Below are 19,298 nucleotides of genomic sequence, written 5' to 3'. Positions count from 1 at the left end.
TCTCGTTTTCCTGGGCTGTAATTGGAGACATTAATTTGATTTATCACACGGGGTTGGGAAAGATCTTGCAGTTTGCAGAGATTAGAGAGTTGTGAAATCTGTGACCTCCCAAAGTGCTTTCACCAAGTGCAGACAACGCATTGCAGGTCAGGTTTATTATTGAAGTGACTGTTTCCAAAGAGAAAGATAAATTGCAGAGACTAGCCCTCTCAAAAACCTTTGCCATCCATTTTTCAGAATGACATTTCTGGTTTTAAAGGTAAGGGTTAATTAAGCAGCTTTAGTTACTACTAACACAATCATATGAAAATCCTTGAATTATTTTATTGGATGATAGTAATTGTCAAGTTTTTTCAGTAATTGTAATGTTTTCTGCGAGAAACTAACCTTTGTTGTCAATATTTTGGAAAAAGTGTGTAGGTGTCTGTCTTTTCTTCTCCACCATGTGCGCATGTGTGTGTGTGTGTGTGTCTGCGCACTTGTAGTTGACATTTTGGAGAGAAATCATATACATACACATGCATTTCAACTAAAAATATTTCTTAATTCTTAATTTTTCTGTCTAAATATTCATAGTATTTGAAATTAACCTGTTAAATGTATTATTGTAGCAACAACAAAAATAATTGGTTGCAATTCTCTGATGATTCTCATTTTATAAGTAGGACATCAGCAGTTAAAAGTCAAATTATTTATTTGTCATAAAAAAGAAACCATATTACCCATTTTAGTCAAAGTAAAGAGCCAGCCTATGCTAAATTAGGAAACAAATAATATTAATAACGATGATTTGTTGGATGCCCACAATGTGCTTGGGAGCCTGGCATTTGGCAGCACCTCAAAAACAACTCTTTATGCCCAACACAAGTATAAGCTGGAATTCTGGGAGGGAGGACAGAACCATATCTGCTGTGCTCATAATATATTCCCAGTGTCTGGTACAACATAGGTGGGCAATAATATTTGTTGAATGATTGAGTGAATAGATACCTTGGGTCCTGGGTTTTCCAGAGGTTGAGAGTGACCAGGGAGATTTTAATTTCTTTAGATTTTGTGTGTATTGAAACTGTGGGAAAAATGTGTCCTGGTATCTAAGGACTTTCTCTATAGTCTCCTGCATCCTCCCCACCTTCCACCAAGTCTGTGTTTGGTTATGGGAGCAAAGGCCTAAATGTGCCACCCTTTGTGAATAGGAGGCCTCACCTGAGCCCTCATTTCCCTCTGTTTTCCCCCAGCACCTTACCTGCCCCATGACGGGCCTGACTTGCACCCACCCAAGGGAGTTTGTGCGAGGGACAACATTATTGAGCAATCTTCTCACAGCCTTGTCTGTGCCTCAGGTCCTGAGCCTAACTTACCCTGAAGGGTTTGATGATCTGATAGTCTGGAGCGCTATCACCATTCCTAGCATAGTTTTAGCCAAAAATTCATTATCTGGGTTTTGTCGAAAGTTCCATTAAACAGATGTTCTGGGAAAAGAATTGTGTCGGCAATTTGTAGGGGGGAGTGAGAACCTTAGGCCCACAGACTGGGGACCAGAGTTATAAACAGGGAGATCATACAAGGGAGGACTCTTGAAAGTAAAACAAGGTATTATTCATTACAGCAAAAGAGCAAACTAAACCAGGGCTGTAGTCTGAGGAAGTTATATGGTGGGGTTTATTTTGTTCTCTGGTTTCTCTGGGTGTTTTGCTGTCTTCTCGAGCACTGAAGCACTGAAAAATCACATTAGTTTGTTGGATTATGAACCACTCTAAAGATCTGTTGAAAGTCATGACCCTACTCCTGAGGAAAATGCACAAGTGCAAAGACCCACAAAATGGTGCAGATGATGTCCAAAAGTCTTTGAGCCAACTGACCTCCATTCTGAAATCAAAGACCTCCTGAACCTTGATATTTTTTAATGATTTTCTAAATAAGTCTTTTACACCATAATGTGGCATTTTACTTCCCCTGTATTTTTTTCCTTCTCTTTGCTAAACCACAATATTACCTTAGCAGACAGAATGTTAGACCAACCCACTGAGCCAATGACTGCCAAGCCAGTGGTTTTCCAGGGAAAGGAGCCACATGAAAGCCCCCTGAGCTGCATCCCTGTATTTGTAACTGTTTAGTGGTTGAGAGACTGGAGAAAATAACAGCCAATAGGTATACAATCTAAATTTACAAAGAGATAAAAGCAACCTGAAGATAAAATGCCTCCACTTTTAGAAATGAACAAATACTTGAATCTGCTCAGGAAACTATTTGCATTTCATTTTTATTAGAGGATTGTATGATTTCCAAGTGTACAAGGGAGGTTAAAAAATAGTAAAAGAAAAAATTGGGGGAAAAGGTCACTGTCTCAGGGAGGTCTCCCAAGAATGTGGGGAACATTTCCACTGGGTTGAATTGGAATCAATAATTGCCTAGAAAATGTCTCCCAGAAGCCCAGTGGTATTTAATTAACAGAGTCTCCATTCACAAGAAAAGTACCGGGCGGCTCTGCCAAGTGCCTGTGTCATGGAGGAGAGAGCAGGGACACCAACTGGATGAGCAGTCCATTAAGAAGACAAACTATCTGTCATTTTAGCTTTCTTTGCCTTTCACTAGAAATATTTCTAGTTGTCATGAGAAATACCCAGAATCACAAATTAGAATCTTTCTGTAACCTTAGGGCTGAATGAATCTCCTACCCTCCATTCCTCCTCGGCTGGGTGACCCCATAAAACAAACAGGAGATGGGCAATTGACTGCCCTCGTGACAGGGCCATGCCTGCAGCAGGAGGCCCCGTGAGGGCCCCATGCTTCCTGTTGCCTCGGACACCTTCAGCTCTTGGATGTTGGCCATCTGGCTGCAAGTCTGTCAATAATTGAAAGAAAACCTCAGTTGCTGGCTAGGTATGTATGATGTATGCATGGGTGGGAGGGAGGGACATCAGGCCTAACAACCCTCAATATGTCCTACAGACAGCACCCAGAGAGTCAGAACTGTCAAAAAAAATTAGGGACACTAGAGCTTTTACAATTTTGTTGGTCCTCCAAACAAAAGAATTTGATCACTTTCATGGTTTAGCCCATTTCTGGATCAAAAAGCATATGACCATTTGCTTTTTGGGTTGCTTTGCAACCCTTATGAAATAACCTTATTCAAATAAAAATTAAAAATGAATAGAAAAATCTTTAGGCAAACCATTGGTGGAGAAAGAGACATACACATAGTGTCAATGTATTATCCTACAAATATTTGCAGCACAATCATTGCCTTAAGTAGAGATTGATCTTGACTTATGTTGTGGTGAGGGCATCAGACATGAGGTGACCTTAATCGAAGCCAGCAGGAAGTAACTAGCATGCCTTACAAAGCATTCATGCCAAAAGTGCTAAAGAAATCTAAAACCGGGTTGTAGGAAACAGGAAAGAGGGGATAGAAGAACAAATTTATCAATATCATAAAGAACAAATTAAACAAATCCAGAAGGTGGGACATTCCACAGGACAAGTGGCTTAATCTTTTAATGAGGTTAAACGGATTGAGAAAATAAACAAAGGGTGATGGTGAGGGGCTGTTCTGATTAAAAGAAACTCAAGAGAATGAATAATCAAATAAAATGACGTGGTTTTGTCTCCTGGACTAAACAAAACAATTGTAAAAACATTTAGGGACAATGAGAAAAATGGGAACCTAGACTGGGTTTAGATGATATTAGATAATTATTAATCCTATTAGGAATGATACTGATATGAGGTTTTTAGTATAATGTCTTTCTTAGGGATTCATACTGAATTATTTTAGGATAAAATTATAGACTTGATGTCTATGATTTACTTCAACATCAGAAAAAATAGATGACTGTGGCAAAATGTTAATAATGCTAAATATAGGAAAGTATGGGTTTATGGATGTTAATTATATCATGCTCTACTTTTATGTTTGTCTGGAAATTTTTTAAATAAAAAGTAAAAAAAATGAGAAAAAGAAACATAACAGTACTTCTAAAAGAGAGTCAGGATGTAGAGAGTGTATATCCATATTACAACCAGGGAGTAACGCCAAAGAGGAAACAATTAAGTGTGTGGTCCCTGAGATACAATCCTCCTCTGCCCTTCCTTCACTGCTTAAACCTTCCATGGCTTTCCACTACCCATAGGGTGAAATTTAAACTCATAGCCCAGCACTCAGGGACCTGAGCCAATTGGTCCTACCTGCTTTGCTAGTATCACTTCACTGGCCCAGACGCCGTCGTCTCCTCTCGGGTCCTCTGTGCCCAGGACTTCTATCTTTACCACCGGCCTTTGCACATGCCATTCCTTCCTTTTGGAGTACAATATTGTACCTCCACCCAGCTCTGCTCAACCTGCTTCTTTTCATATCTTGTCTTCATTCACTTTGGCATAGGTAAGAGGCAAACTTTCCTCAGATACCAAGAAATCAGGAGAGAGACACAGACCACTTATTTTGAGATCTGCAAAATATCAGAGCAGGAAGAAATGCTTCAAAGGGGTAGCAGAATTGTATTTTTTAAATGTTTATATTTAACAAATTGGTGTATATAGCTTCTGCATGGCTAAAGAAAACAGTATTAAGATGAAAAGAGAACCAACTATTTGGGAAAACATATTTGCCAATAATACCTCGGACCAGGACTTGATCTCCAAAATATATAAAGAACTCACATGACTCCACTTGAGGAAGACAAAGAACCCAATTAAAAAATGGGTAACAGACTTGAACAGACACTTCTCCAAGGAGGACATAGAGAGGGCCTAGAGACATATGGAAAGATGTTCAGCATCACTAGCCACCAGAGAGTTGCAAATTAAAACCACAATGAGATACCACTTCATACCAGTCAGAATGGCCATCATAAACAAATCAACAAACTAGTGTTGGAGAGAATGTAGAGAAAAGGGCACCCTAGTGCACTTGCTGGGAATGCAGACTGGTGCAGTCACTATGGAAAACAGTATGGAATTTCCTCAGAAAACTAAAAATGGAACTGCCTTTTGACCCAGCAGTTCCACTGCTGGGATTATATCCTAAGAGCCCTGAAGCACCAGTCCAAAAGAACCTAGGCACCCCAATGTTCATAGCAGTACAATTTACAATAGTCAAGTGCTAGAAGCAACCTAAGTGCCCATCAATAAATGAGTGGATCAAAAAACTGTGGTACATTTACACAATGGAATACTATGCAGCAGAGATAAAGAATGAGATCCTACCCTTTGTGACAGCATTGAAGGAACTAGAGAGCATTATGCTAAGTGAAATAAGCCAGGTGGTGAGGGACAAATACCACATGATCTTGCCTTTAACTGGAACATAATCAACAAAAGAAAAAAAGCAAACAAAATATAACCAGAGACAGTGAAATTAAGAACAATCTAACAATAGCCAGAGGAGAAGGGGAAGGGTACAATGTGGGGGAAGGGTTTTCAGGAACTACTGTAAAGGGCACATGGACAAAACCAAGGGGGAGGATGGAAGCAAGAGAGGGAGGTGGGTTTCGCTGGGGTTGGGGGGAGTAGTGAGGGGGGATGCAGATAATGGTAATCGAAGAACAATAAAATAATTTTTTAAAAAGAAAGAAAAGAAAATTAATAGTCACACAAGGAATGTTATATAACTTCCAAAAAGAATAATTAATATATATGATGTGGTGTTAAGCAAGTAAAGTAAAATGCCGGGCTGAGTACACCCAAGTTAGTTAAAAATAGATATAAAAGATGTGTATATATGATTAAACAAATACATGCAGAATATTGTTACATTTCTAAATGTAATTACAAGAAACTGAAAAAAATATGGTTATATCTGAGAAAAAGCATTTGGGTGGGTGTGGGAAAGAGGCTCTCACTTGCCAGTTTGTAGCTTTCTGTACTGCTTAGAAAAGATATGCATATATCATTTCATCTTAAAATTTGACAAGGTCCATCTCAGTACAGAGAGTTTATGTATTCTTTTATGAATTGTTTAATTTTTATTTCTCTGTGTTTTAAATGAAACTAGTAAAAATTCTATCTTACAAACTAATGATAAATTCATGAAATACCAAACATAGGTCCGGGGGACTTCTGCCAAGATGGAGGCGTAGGTGGAAGCACTGCACCTTCTCACAAAACCAAGTTTAAAAACAACAAAGTTTTAGCAATAAAAATACAACCAAACCACAGAAAAATGAACTACACAAAATTCTGACAACAACGAACCCTTCAGCCAAACCGGTAAGAGGGGCAGAGCCAGCAGCAGAGTGGGATCAGGCAGGAAAGATCCACCAGACCGACCGGGGTGCACAACCAAGGTGCACCAGCAGCCGTGGGCAGATCCCAGGTGTGGAGAAGCAGGCAGACCCACTGAGGGCGCAAGGTGGTAAACCCACTGAGGGCTGATTGCGGTTACACATTCGCATGCAGATGAACCGGTGAAGCGAGAAGTGAGAAGAACTGAGCAGGCCGCAGTGGTAGGAAGCTGCAGAGGGGACCGGTATTGTCCCTCTCTGACCCTACCCCCACATACAGTGTCACAAAACAGCGACCTGGGTGGCCCCGCCCTGGTGAACACCTAAGGCTCTGCTCCTCATACATAACAGGCACGAAAGATCAAAACATGGCTCGAGAACAACTCAGAGTCCCAGAGCCGATAAATCTAAGCAATGAAGAAATAGCCAAAATTTCAGATGCACAGTTCAAAACACTGGTGATCAGAATGCTCACAGAGCTGGTTGATTTTAGTCACAAATTAGAGGAACAAATGAAGGCTTCACTAAGTGAAATGAAGGGAAATGCACAGGAAACCAATAGTGATGGAAAGGAAACTGGGACTCAAATCAATCAAGTGGACCAGAAGGAAGAAAAAAAGCAACCAAACAGAAAAGAATGAAGAAACAAGAATTCAAAAAAATGAGGAGAGGCTTAGGAAACTTCAGGACATCTTTAAATGTTCCAACATCCGAATTATAGGGGTACCAGAAGGGGAAGAGGACCAGTAACAAGTGAAAAACTTATTTGAACAAATAATAAAGGAGAATTTCCCCAATCTGGCAAAGGCAATAGACTTCCAGGAAGTCCAGGAAGCTCAGAGAGTCCCAAAGAAGTTGGACCCAAGAAGGAACACACCAAGGCACATCATCATTACATTAGCCAAGATTAAAGTGAAGGAGAGAATTCTAGAAACAGCAAGAGATAAGGGAACAGTCACCTGCAAAGGACTTCCCATCAGAATGTCAGCTGGTTTCTCAGAAGAGACCTTACAGGCAAGAAGGGGCTGGAAAGAAGTATTCCAAGTCATGAAAGCCAAAGACCTACATCCAACATTGCTCTATCCAGCAAAGCTTTCATTTAGAATGGAAGGGCAGATAAAGTGTTTCTCAGATAAGGGCAAATTCAAGGAGCTCGTCATCACCAAGCCCTTATTATATGAAATGTTAAAGGGACTTATATAAGAGAAAGAACATAAAAAATTTGAACAGTGAAAGGACAGCAAACACATGGTTATTAAGAACCATACCTAAAACAAAAGCAAACTAAAAGGAGAAGGGGGGAGAAAGTACAGAGAATAAGTAGCATAGATGGTAGGTAGAAAATAGATAGGGGGAGGGCAAGAATAGTATGGGTAATATAGAATCTAAAGAACTTGAGACATGTGGTCATAAACTAAAGGGGGGGAATGGTGGGGGAGGGGTGAGCAGGCTGGAGGGGATTGAAGGGGGAAATAGAACAACTGTAATGGCATAGTTAATAAAATATATTTTAAAAAATGAAAAAAAAAACTAGGTCCAACAGAAGAAATAAATTCCTAGAGAGGATTAATAAAGTTGATATACCTATACTAACAATAATTTTTTTAAAAGAAAGGAAAGAAAAAATAAAAGAAACTGATGGGTAATCACAACAAATTCTACCGAAATTGAAAATCAAAGAATATAATAGAAGAAACAGCATTAGGCCAATAGATTTGGAAATTTGAATAAAATGAACAAATACCATAAAATATAGAAGTTGATAAAATAAAAAAACATAATCTGAATTATTTGATATTTATTAAAGAAATGGAATTTTATTTTATTGGTAAATTTTTCCAAAAATTTCAGCAAAAAGTAAACCAAATTTATACAAATGCTTCTAAAAAATAGAAAAAGGAATCCTGTTTAATTCTGTTTATTAGGTTAGCATAAAAGCTGATTCAAAAGCTGATTCCAAAACCTAAGAATTTAGAGGAAATAATTTTCAAAAAAGGTAAAAATGTTACAAAATATTAGCAAATAAAATCTAATAGTATGTTAAAAGCTTAAAGGATAACATGGCATTTCCAAGAAGAGGTTTTCCACATATCTGAGTGTTTTACATTTGAAAAATAAATCAGTGTAATTCACACATAAAAAGAAAGCAAAGAACAAATTTAGCTTCTCATTAGGAGCATAAAAAACATTTGTTAAATGCCTAACATGCTAAAGACTTTTTGCAAACTAACAATAGAAAAAAGTTTTTTAATTGGATAAAAAGATCTACACAAACTTATGGTAAGCCTTATCATAAATAAAGAGAAATTAAAAACATTTCCCCTGATATTAAGACAGAGGGAGATAGATCTTTGATTAAAATGAAGGAGGTAAAATGTGTATGTGCTGATGGGGAAAAGGCTCCAAAAGTTAGTTTTTAAAAAGCTAACCTGAAATATGTAAGGTAAAACTAAACAAAACAGAGAAATAAAAACAAATATATTTAGTATATCTGAAAACATTCCGAAAGCACATGTCCAAAACTGTCAACAGCCCTCACTTTATGAGAAGAGAGGGGAATCCACATTTGTGTATATGAGGAAAAGTAATTTTTTCTATTACATTTTTATATACCTACATCATTTGAAACAATAATGTACTCATGTAGTTTCATTATGATAAAATAATATATCATGTCCTACTGTCAAAGGAATGTTATACCAACTCAGGGACTTCTAGACAATTATTACTTCTGTGAGCTCTAAAAATGTTTCCATGCAGGTATTGACTTTGATGGAGGGAACTGAAAAATCAGCTGTTCATTTATGTGTACTAGACAAAAAAATCCCTGACAATGGTATTTCTGAATGAGGATACCTCCTATCCCAGGTGCACTGGGGCATTTAGAGTATGTAGATCTTTGTCTCTGACTGGTCTGGAATTAATTCTCTTTTAACCAAAGAGTTAAAGTCCTGATGGTAGCAAAGAGACCATGAAATTCAGAGCAGGGGTGTATAGTTAGGTATTTGGGACAATTAGAAAAAATTATACAACCCTTTGGTCTCATTCCTCATTGCCCAAAAACATAGGCTAGAAACAAATTCCTTTCTTCTCTCAGGTGCAGCTAAAATTGTTTTTGACTGGTCCAGATGAAAGCAGATTCTAGCCTTGAATGAGTGGGGCTGCACTTGCTCAGTACTAGTTAGATTTGGTGTCAGAGGCCAGAACCCTGTCAAAAGCTTCTGTAATCAGTGTTAAGGCAAAGAAATTGTAGAGTTTTCATCCCTGGGGTTCTAGGAGTCAGAGGTTTAGGGAAAGCTGGAAATTCATGCTGTGCACAAAGAGGCCATATTCCTGCCTCCCCTACCCAGACTGAAGTGACAGGTACAATTCCATGAAGTCCTCCTGGACAGCCAAAGACATTTTTCCTCCTTCCCTTTCAACAGCTTCTAAATACATGTCTAGTTTTTATTGGACCTGTATCCATTAATCAAATGATTAACACAGAGTAGGGTAGACAACGAGAAGAAAATGCCTTCATCTACAAAGCGTGTTTGAACATATCATGTTACTTCTATGTGCATTCAGGATTTCTTCTAGATGATGTGACCAGATTATAGATATGACTTCTTAAGATTTTAGTTTCAGAGGGAGATTTGGAGATTAATTTTCTGTCCTCTGAACTAAATTCTGCCAAGAAGATAAAACTGAAATAAAATACTTCTCAAATTCTTTGAGTTGTGGACATATATCTGAATAATAGAAACAATTATCCAGGTAATTTGACATAAAGGTTTTTTACTCTTCACTGCTTATGAGGATGTGCACATTATAATGTCCCTTACTTTCTAACCTAATAAGTCTATAAATTACAGGAATTTTCCACTTTATCTGAGATTGCTCTGATGAAGTTCACAAGTGTGAGAACCAAAAACTTTGCATCCTGGATCAAAATCCACCCTCCATAACCAGAATAGATCTTTCTAAATTTAGTACTATTGAGTTTGCAAGATGTGTACAAATCTGACTCACCATGTTATTAGATCTTGGAAGAAGAATTGTGGGTCAAATGACTTATCCAAGAGCCTTTCTAAGGCTAAATGTTTAAGCAACAAGAAACTGTACAGGAAATTGGGGTCAGTCTTCCTGGGTGTGAGTCAACTTTGTGGTGATCTAATTGGTATTTCTACGGGTATGAGGCGGTCTGACCAAATTGATCTAGGCAGTCTTTTCCCACTGGCAGAAGCACAAAAACTAGATGACATAATTCACAGAATAGGAAATTAGGAGCAGATAGGACTACTGTATTTCTTCCAAAGGGAAAGCACATATTGAACAGATTACTAAGGAGGATCCTTGAAGTTAGCAGAATCAATTCATTGAAGAGATAGCAGCAGGAAGAAGATGAAGGCCAGAGCAGAAAGGCAAGGAGCTTTAAGAGTGGAATATGACAGGGGCTCATTTGGTCATCTCATTCTTAGATTTTCTCTCACCCCTGTAAACTCAATAATACTGTAACTCAACATTAATGTGTAAGCTAATGGGTCTTTGCTGTCTGAACATCCAACACTAGGCTAATGTCTTAATTATTTTCCATTGCTTAAGACAGCCATCATTTCCATAAACTTGAATGAAAGAAATTAACTTGAAGCAAATTACTTGTAACCACCCAGAAGTTTGGGCTTATGGAAACACTTTAGAGCACAGCAGCAAGAGTAGTTTTCTTTTTTGCCTGTCAAGTTCAGCACATCTTTACCTGGAGTGATAGAACTCTTTCCTTCCCCCTTGAATCAGGAAAAAATATATTTTTGGAGTTTTCTAACTGTGCTAAACTAGTCAAAATTTACTCAGCAATGTCCATAAGCAGCCATGTCTTTCAACCTGTCCTCTCTTTCTTTCCTTGAGAAAACATTGAAAAAAAACTATAGATAGTTTTGTAATAGAGACATTTTTTCCTTTTGAAAGTAAGGATGACAGTGTAGCATTTTCTCAGCTATTCCATACCAGTGAAAGACAAAGTGAGAATGACATCCATTGCACAGCTGGAATTGCAAGTTCTTGAATTTCCCACAAGGACCCAAGTGTCGTTTGCCTCTGGGAGAGCTGCGACACTAGGAAGGCAGGATACTGCCCCGTCCTTGAGATTACCTCAAGTGAGAATGTAATAGAGCTTACCCTGATGGGTCTGAGTGAAAATGGTGCCAGGGGCCACTCCCCGCTAGCAGAGTTGTACTTCATCCCTGGTGTTGTTACTAAGTGGCACATAACAATAGACGAGGGAAAGCAAATAAACTATAATTTCCAGGTCCTTTAATTGTTCAACAAACCGTGTTCAGTTGATTGTAATTGCTCTGTGAATCCTCTATTATTTCCTGAAATGCCGCCAGAGCAGCACAGAGGAATGGATTATGACTCAGATATGGGATGGTAAAATATCAAGACAATGGACTCAATCAAGAAATTAATTCTGGTCCTACTAAAGAGAGTGATTTTTAAAATATGTTTTATTGATTATGCCATTACAGTTGTCCCATTTCCCCCCTCATTCCCCTCCACCCTGCACTCCCATTCCCCCTTTAGTTCATGTCCATGTGTCACAAGTTCTTTAGATTATATATTTCCCATACTATTCTTGCCCTCCCCCTATCTATTTTCTACCTACCGTCTATGCTACTTAGTCTCTGTACCTTCTCCCTACTTTACCTCCTACCACTCCCCTGTTGCTAACCCTCCCTGTGATCTGCATTTCTATGGTTCTGCTCCTGATCTAGCTGTCTGCTTAGTTTGCTTTTGTTTTAGGTGTGGTTGTTAATAACTGTGAGTTTGCTGTTTTTTCACTGTTCATATTTTTATCTTCTTTCTCTTAGATAAGTCCCTTTAACATTTCATATAATAAGGGCTTGGTGATGATGAAATCCTTGAATTTGACCTTATCTGAGAAGCACTTAATCTGCCCTTCCATTCTAAATGAAAGCTTTGCTGGATAGAGCAATGTTGGATGTAGGTCTTTGGCTTTCATGACTTGGAATACTTCTTTCCAGCCCCTTCTTGCCTGTAAGGTCTCTTTTGAGAAACCAGCTGACATTCTGATGGGAAGTCCTTTGCAGATGACTGTTCCCTTATCTCTTGCTGTTTCTAGAATTCTCTCCTTCACTTTAATCTTGGCTAATGTAATGATGATGTGCCTTGGTGTGTTCTTCCTTGGGTCCAACTTCTTTGGGACTCTCTGAGCTTCTTGGACTTCCTGGAAGTCTATTGCCTTTGCCAGATTGGGGAAATTCTCCTTTATTATTTGTTCAAATAAGTTTTTCACTTGTTACTGGTCCTCTTCCCCTTCTGGTACCCCTATAATTCAGATGTTGGAACATTTAAAGATGTCCTGAAGTTTCCTAAGCCTCTCCTCATTTTTTTGAATTCTTGTTTCTTCATTCTTTTCTGTTTGGTTGCTTTTTTTCTTCCTTCTGGTCCACTTGATTGATTTGAGTCCCAGTTTCCTTTCCATCACTATTGGTTTCCTGTGTATTTCCCTTCATTTCACTTAGTGAAGCCTTCATTTGTTCCTGTAATTTGTGACTAAAATCAACCAGCTCTGTGAGTATTCTGATCACCAGTGTTTGAACTGTGCATCTGATAGGTTGGCTATACCTTGGTTGCTTAGAAGTATTGGCTCTGGGGCTTGAGCTATTCTTCTTCTTGAGCCATAATGTTTTGATCTGTTTACGCTTGTTATGTATGAGGTGGGGAGCCTTAGATGTTCACCTGGGCAGGGCAACCCAGGTCGCTGGGTTGTGACGCTGTATGTGGGGGTGGGGTCAGATAGGGGCAACGGCATTTTTTTCTGTTCTCTCTTGGATTTCTATCTCCTCTGCTACTTCCCACCAGCAAATTGGGTCCTTCTGGTGCTATTTCCCAGATGTGTGGGCTTGTGTACTCTCCAGAACCCTGTGGGTCTCTCCAACAAACTCTCTGTGAGCCTAGGAGCCTCTCCCAGCACCTCGACCCCTGAAAGTTTTTTCAATTAGTGTTTTAGGCTTTATTTCCTGGTGCTGGGGCCCTGGGTTGTGCGGACTATGTCACTGCTTGCTCCTTTGCCTGGATTATCTGCATGTGAATGTGTGACCACGGTCAGCCAGCCGTCTTGGGCAGTCACTGGGTCTGCCCATTGCCACCCCTTGCCTGGGATCTGCCAACTGACGCATGCATGCCTGGATCAGTCTGGCAGCTTTTTCCTGGGAGACCTGTCTCCGCCAGCCGCTGACTCCACCCCTCTTACCGGTATGGATGAATGGTTTGCTGTTGTCGGACTTCGGTACAGTTTAATTTTCTGTCTGTTTTGTTTGCGTTCCAGTTTTTAAATATTTGTTGTTCATAAACTTGGTTGTGCAAAGAGGTACAATCTTTCTACCTATGCCTCCATCTTGGCCGGAAGTCGAGAGTGATTTGTTTAAAGTTCAGATATAATTGACATATAACAATAAATTAGTCTTAAGTATATAACATAACAATTTGATATATGTATACACAGCAAAATGATTACCAAAATGTTAATATCCATCACTTCACATAGTTACAAATTTTTTGTCTGATGAGAAAGTTTTGAGATCTACTCTCGCAGCAACTTTTAAATATATGATACTATAGTAATGTTAGCTGTAGTCACCATGCTGTGTACATTATAACACAAGGACTTATTTATCTTATAACTAGAAGTTTGTGCCTTTTGATCACCTTTATTCATTTTGCCCACCCCCTGATATTCAGCCTCAAATCCACCAATCTGTTCTCTTGCTATGCATTTTTGTTTTGTTTTATTTTAGAACACATGTATAAGTGAACTAATACAGTATTTGTCTTTTTCTGTTTGACTCTTTTCACTTAGCATAAGGCCATCAAATTCCATCCATGTTGTCATAAATGACAGCATTTCTTTCTTTTTTATGGCTGAACACTATGCCATTGTATATAAACTACAATTTATTTATTCATTCATCTATCCATGGAACTTTAACTCGTTTCCATGTCTCGACTATTGTAAATAATGATACAATTAACATGGGAATTGCTGGATCATATGGTCATTCTATTTTTAAGTTTTTGAGGAACCTCCATAATATTTTCCACAGTGATGGCACCAATTTACATTCTCACCAACAGTGCACAAGGGTTCCCTTTTCTCCACATCCTCACCAATACCTGCTATTCTTGTATTTTTAATTATAGTCATTCTAATAGATGTGAGGTGATATCCTATTGTGGTTTTGGTTTGCAGTTCCTTGATGATTGGTGGTTTGGAGCACCTTTTCATGTACCTATTGGTCATTTGTATGCCTTTTCTGGAGAAATGTCTATTTAGCTTCTCTGCCCATTTTTTAAGCAAAAAAATAAAATTTTACTATTAAGTTGTTTAAAATCTTTTTATATTTTGAATATTGATCCCTTATGAATCAGATTTTCATTTAGTAGATTGCCTTTTCATTTTGTTGATGGTTTCCTTTTCTATACAGAGGCTTTTTAGTTTGATGCAGTTTCACTTGTTTATTTTTGCTTTTGTTGCCTTTGGTTTTGGTGTCAAATCAGAAAAAGTACTGCCAATATAGCTGTTTAGGAGCTTACTGTTAAGATAGGGGTCCATTTTCATTCTTTTCCATGTGGTTGTTCAGTGTTCTTAGTACCATTTATTGAAGATGCTCTCCTTTCCCTATTGTATATTCTTGGCTCCTTTGTTGTAAATTAATTAACCATAAGTGTGTGAGTTTAATTGGGGCCTTTTTATTCTGTTCCTTTGATTCATATATCTGTTTTTATGCCAGTACCATAATCTTTGATTACTATAGCTTTGTAGAATAGTTTGAAACCAGAAAGTGAGATGCCTCCAACTTCGTTTTCTTATGTTTTTGTTTTTCTCTAGATTCCTTTAGCTTTTCACGTTGTTTTGTGGTTCCACACAAACTTTATTTCTGAAAATTTTTACTGGAGAGTACTCTTTTTTGACTTACTGGAGACAAAGAGCTCACCAGAGGGAGAAGTGTAATAGAGGAGAGACCCTGCCATCCTATTCTCTTAGCGGCTAATGCTTAATTTGGGAGGTAGCATATTAACAGTTAAAAACTTGCTAGAGTCAAGCCAAGTAGAATGCTTGTGTGGTTAGGAGAAACAGAACCTTGGACAAATACTTAGTCACTGTAAGATTGTTTTCCATTTTTAAAATTAGGATATTAACTATCTCATAGTATTGTTCTGAGCGTTAAAAAAGATAATTCTTAAATACCCAATCCACTACCTTCCACATAGTAATTTCTCAGAAATTCTCTTGGTCATTACTAGACAAAAATACTGAAGAAGCAAGTGCACTTTTGAATGAGCAACTCTTTGCATTGTTCACACCTATGTGAATCAGATATTTTGAACCCTAGAGGGATGCTCATGTTCTGATACTGGGAAGATTTTCTGGAATCAGGAGGAACTGTACCTGATGGGTTCCATAAATAGAGTTCAGCATTCAGAGGTGTGCACAAGGTGCTGGTGCTGTTTCTCAAAGGCAGTGCAGTCCCAGGCATGATTTGTAGCCTATCAGTTTTAAGGAGCTACAGGCCCTCCTGAGTGTAGGCTCTGATAAGACAGAGTAGTTATAGGCTCATGAATGTGATTAAGCACCTTCCACTTACTCTCATTAGACACTTGATTAAATACAATGTATATTCCTTTGATTGCCTTTGCCAAAGCTGCAAAGATTCCAAGTTGTTATTGCTGCAATTATTAACAAGAATATATAATTCTAGGAATGATAATAGGAATTATAATGATGGAACTTGAAAAAGCGAAGAGAAGACAGTTATAGTGCAGACTGTATTAGCCTTTCTCCTTCCTAAACTGGTGGTGGAGGCCAGCTATTAATAGCTACATCCTTAACTGTTTAAACAATTTCCTCTCTATTCAACTGACTGTGTAATTAAAAGGGATCATCCTGCAATGTTAGAGCAGCACCTCAAGGATTGAATAGCAATTATGTTAACAGTGAGGTGACAGAGTAAGGGTCATTACTGTTTCCTTATTTATCACCTTTCAAATTGTCTACAATGAACAGATCTATAGCTGTTTTATTGGGAGCAGAAGTACTGGATCACAAAGATGTGCATTTAAACCCTGGCTGTGCTCATTTTTGTCACATAACCTTTGGGTCTCAGTATTTGCATCCGTACAATGGAGGAAATGACACCCCATCTGTGAGGATTAAATGAGACAGAAAGACATAGGGAGTGCTTGGAACAATGTCAGGCGCATGGGATAGGTCAGTCGACAGCAATCTTATTGTGTTTTGGTTTACTTTTATAATTTTTTTTACTTGAATCAAGAAACAAACATAAAGGCAAATATAAAAATTACACTTTAACATGTCAAATAAGAATACTTTTTTAAAAGAATACATTAGGATGTGAAAAAGATGAACAGTTTATTTCCTGAAAGGTCACTGGGTTGCAGCTTGGTTAATAAGGTGCATGTGGCTTCTGTGTGCTGACTGGGAGCTCACCCAGCCTTGCCCCACGAGTAAGCTTTCTTGATCACAGCACCATCGGTCTGAGTTGGCTTTGCCTTCTCACCAGCAGGAGAAACTAAGCCAAAACTGGAATGGGGACTATAACCCAGTGCCTTCGCCTCTGACATTCTATGTAAAATGCTGCCCAGCAGGTTGGGTCAGTTGTGAAACTGGCATTCTACAAGGGGGCAAGAGGCTAAGGTTCAGTAACTAGGTTAGACATTCTTCCTGGAAGGCCAAGGCACCTTTAAGAGCTTAAAGGCTCTTCAGATGCCAAGCCATGCATTGAAAGTATTGTACCCACCTGGAGGGGGTACCTTTTGCTAATTCAAACAAAGGAATGCTACTGGCTCACTGGGCACTCAGCCAGGCTGTGCCCTCTGCTTCTTTTCCACAGTTCCTCTTGGGGAGGGGCTGGTCACGGTGGGGGTTTACATTTTTAAATTATAGCAATGCAATTTTTCCCCCATTTTTTTCCCCTGGCCCCTCAGGATATAGAATGGTAGTATAGGTTTTATGATTTTTGTGTATATTTATAATTTTTACATCTTGTCTTTAACTCATTTTATTGGGTTTTATCTAATATGGAATGCTTTTACTATTGATTAGATAGGGTATTTAAAATAATTATTTTCATCCATATGGTTGTTCATTATTTACATGTGACTCGAGTTTATTTGAAAACTTGGATATCTCACTTCTCAGACCAACATCCAAGTAGTTACTATAAATAAAAAGGCTGGAGTCACTTAGACTAGTTTCAAAGACTCCCCTACATGAAGTTAAATGGAATAGTCTGGAGTTTTCTGGTTTAATCTGTGATTTTACTTTAAATGGTAGTATTATGTTGCCATCTTATTTTATTACAACTTAAAAAAAATGTTCTGGGATTACTTTTGAAATGAGCAAGGTTATAATAATAAATGATAACTCTTAAGAATGCTAAGGCTTCTCTAATTTCTGCTTATTTTTATGAACACTCAGGATGATATTGTTCGGTTTTCTAACCTTATCATTTCAGACCAGCTGAAGCCGCAATGGGCTATTTGCAGTCCTGGGCGATGAGGCCATCTATCCCAGAGCCTGGTGGGTCTTGACTTGGCTAGGAATGGCTCATTCTGAACTGGGCTTTGCTCTTGATGAAGGATGTTGATGTGAGTCAGGCTTCTCTTAGAAAAAGCATGAAGTCGTGTCTCCCACTCTGAAAATGTACTTCCTCCTTCAAGGAGCTGAGTGTCTAGCAGGAGCACTCAAGTGCATCCAAGTTCATTTTACAAAATGTTCCTGTTACTTGTGTGACTGAACACCTAAAGGCAGGGCCTGGGCTGGGTCTTAACTATTGTAGTCCCCACCCTACTACACACTGAGCCTTGCAACTGGAAAAGAAGTCAATGTTTTCTGAAGTGAACTGAAAAGACACTAACCTCCAGTAGACTGTAACAACAACAACAAATGCTACGGGAAAAAAAGAAGTGAAGCATTACTTTTAGGAGAAAGTATCATTTGTCCATTTATTCACTCAGTCCTGTCTTCCTTTATATCTAAAAGATCTCATGAGAATGATGTAGGAAGACTTGAAGGATGCAGCACATGAGCTGGGGCCTGCAGAATTAGGTTAAGATTTGGGGTGCAGAGGAAAAAAGGGCAAGAAGAATAATATTAGCAAAGGCATAGAGGTTGGACTCAACCTTTGAAGGTTGAGTTTGGGGAGGTGTGAGAGGCTTAGGGGTCATGGAAAGGGGCAGTTGAACAGAATCTGTACAAGGAGCCTCAGCACAGTTGTGAGGCTCTTGTTCATAGTCCTGTCCCAAGGGAACTGGAGATTACTGAGGAGTGCAGTATAGTCCACAAGAAAGCACGCGCCTTGGCAGTCAGGCAGCATTGGGTGCAAATGGCAACTTTGGACACATGACTTCACTTTCCTAACTCTTCATGCATGTGTAGGATAGGGTGGTATTGTTCAGGTTAAATGTGGCTAGCACAGACAATGACCAGCATGTAATGGATGCTCAAAAGAGGTAGTTTTCCCCATTCCTGACCAATGCTTATCAATATAGTTGTCTTTTGACAATACCATATCTTAGATATATTTCCAAAGAGCAAAACATCTGATTTAATTTTTAACAGCCACAACACTCGGTTGATCATTTCTGGAGCAATGTGGATATTTGTCAATTAAAGGTATTATGTTTCTTTTCTTGGCAAATTCTTGGCCTTTCTGTATTTGTCCTATATCTTATGGCCTTTGAAACATATCAGTCTGATCCACACATGCCCACCATCCCCAATGCCCTTAACATGTAGAAACTCTCATAAGCACTTCAATTACATTTTATATTATTTTTAAATGTATTTTATTGATTTTGTTTTTACAGTTGTCCCATTGTTTTCTTCCTTTTATTCCCCTCCACCCTGTACTGCCCCTCCCACCATCATTCCCCCACCTTATATGTATGTCTATGGGTCATACATATGAGTTCTTTGGCTTCTCCATCTCCCATACTATTCTTAACCTCCCCATGTCTATGTTGTGCCTATCACTTATGCTTCTTATATCCTGTACCTTT

This window comes from Artibeus jamaicensis, unplaced genomic scaffold (genome assembly GCF_021234435.1).
Source record: "Artibeus jamaicensis isolate MK-2021 breed Jamaican fruit bat unplaced genomic scaffold, CSHL_Jam_final contig_519, whole genome shotgun sequence".
In the NCBI taxonomy this organism is placed as follows: domain Eukaryota; kingdom Metazoa; phylum Chordata; class Mammalia; order Chiroptera; family Phyllostomidae; genus Artibeus; species Artibeus jamaicensis.
Note: the sequence above shows the minus strand (reverse complement) of the source record.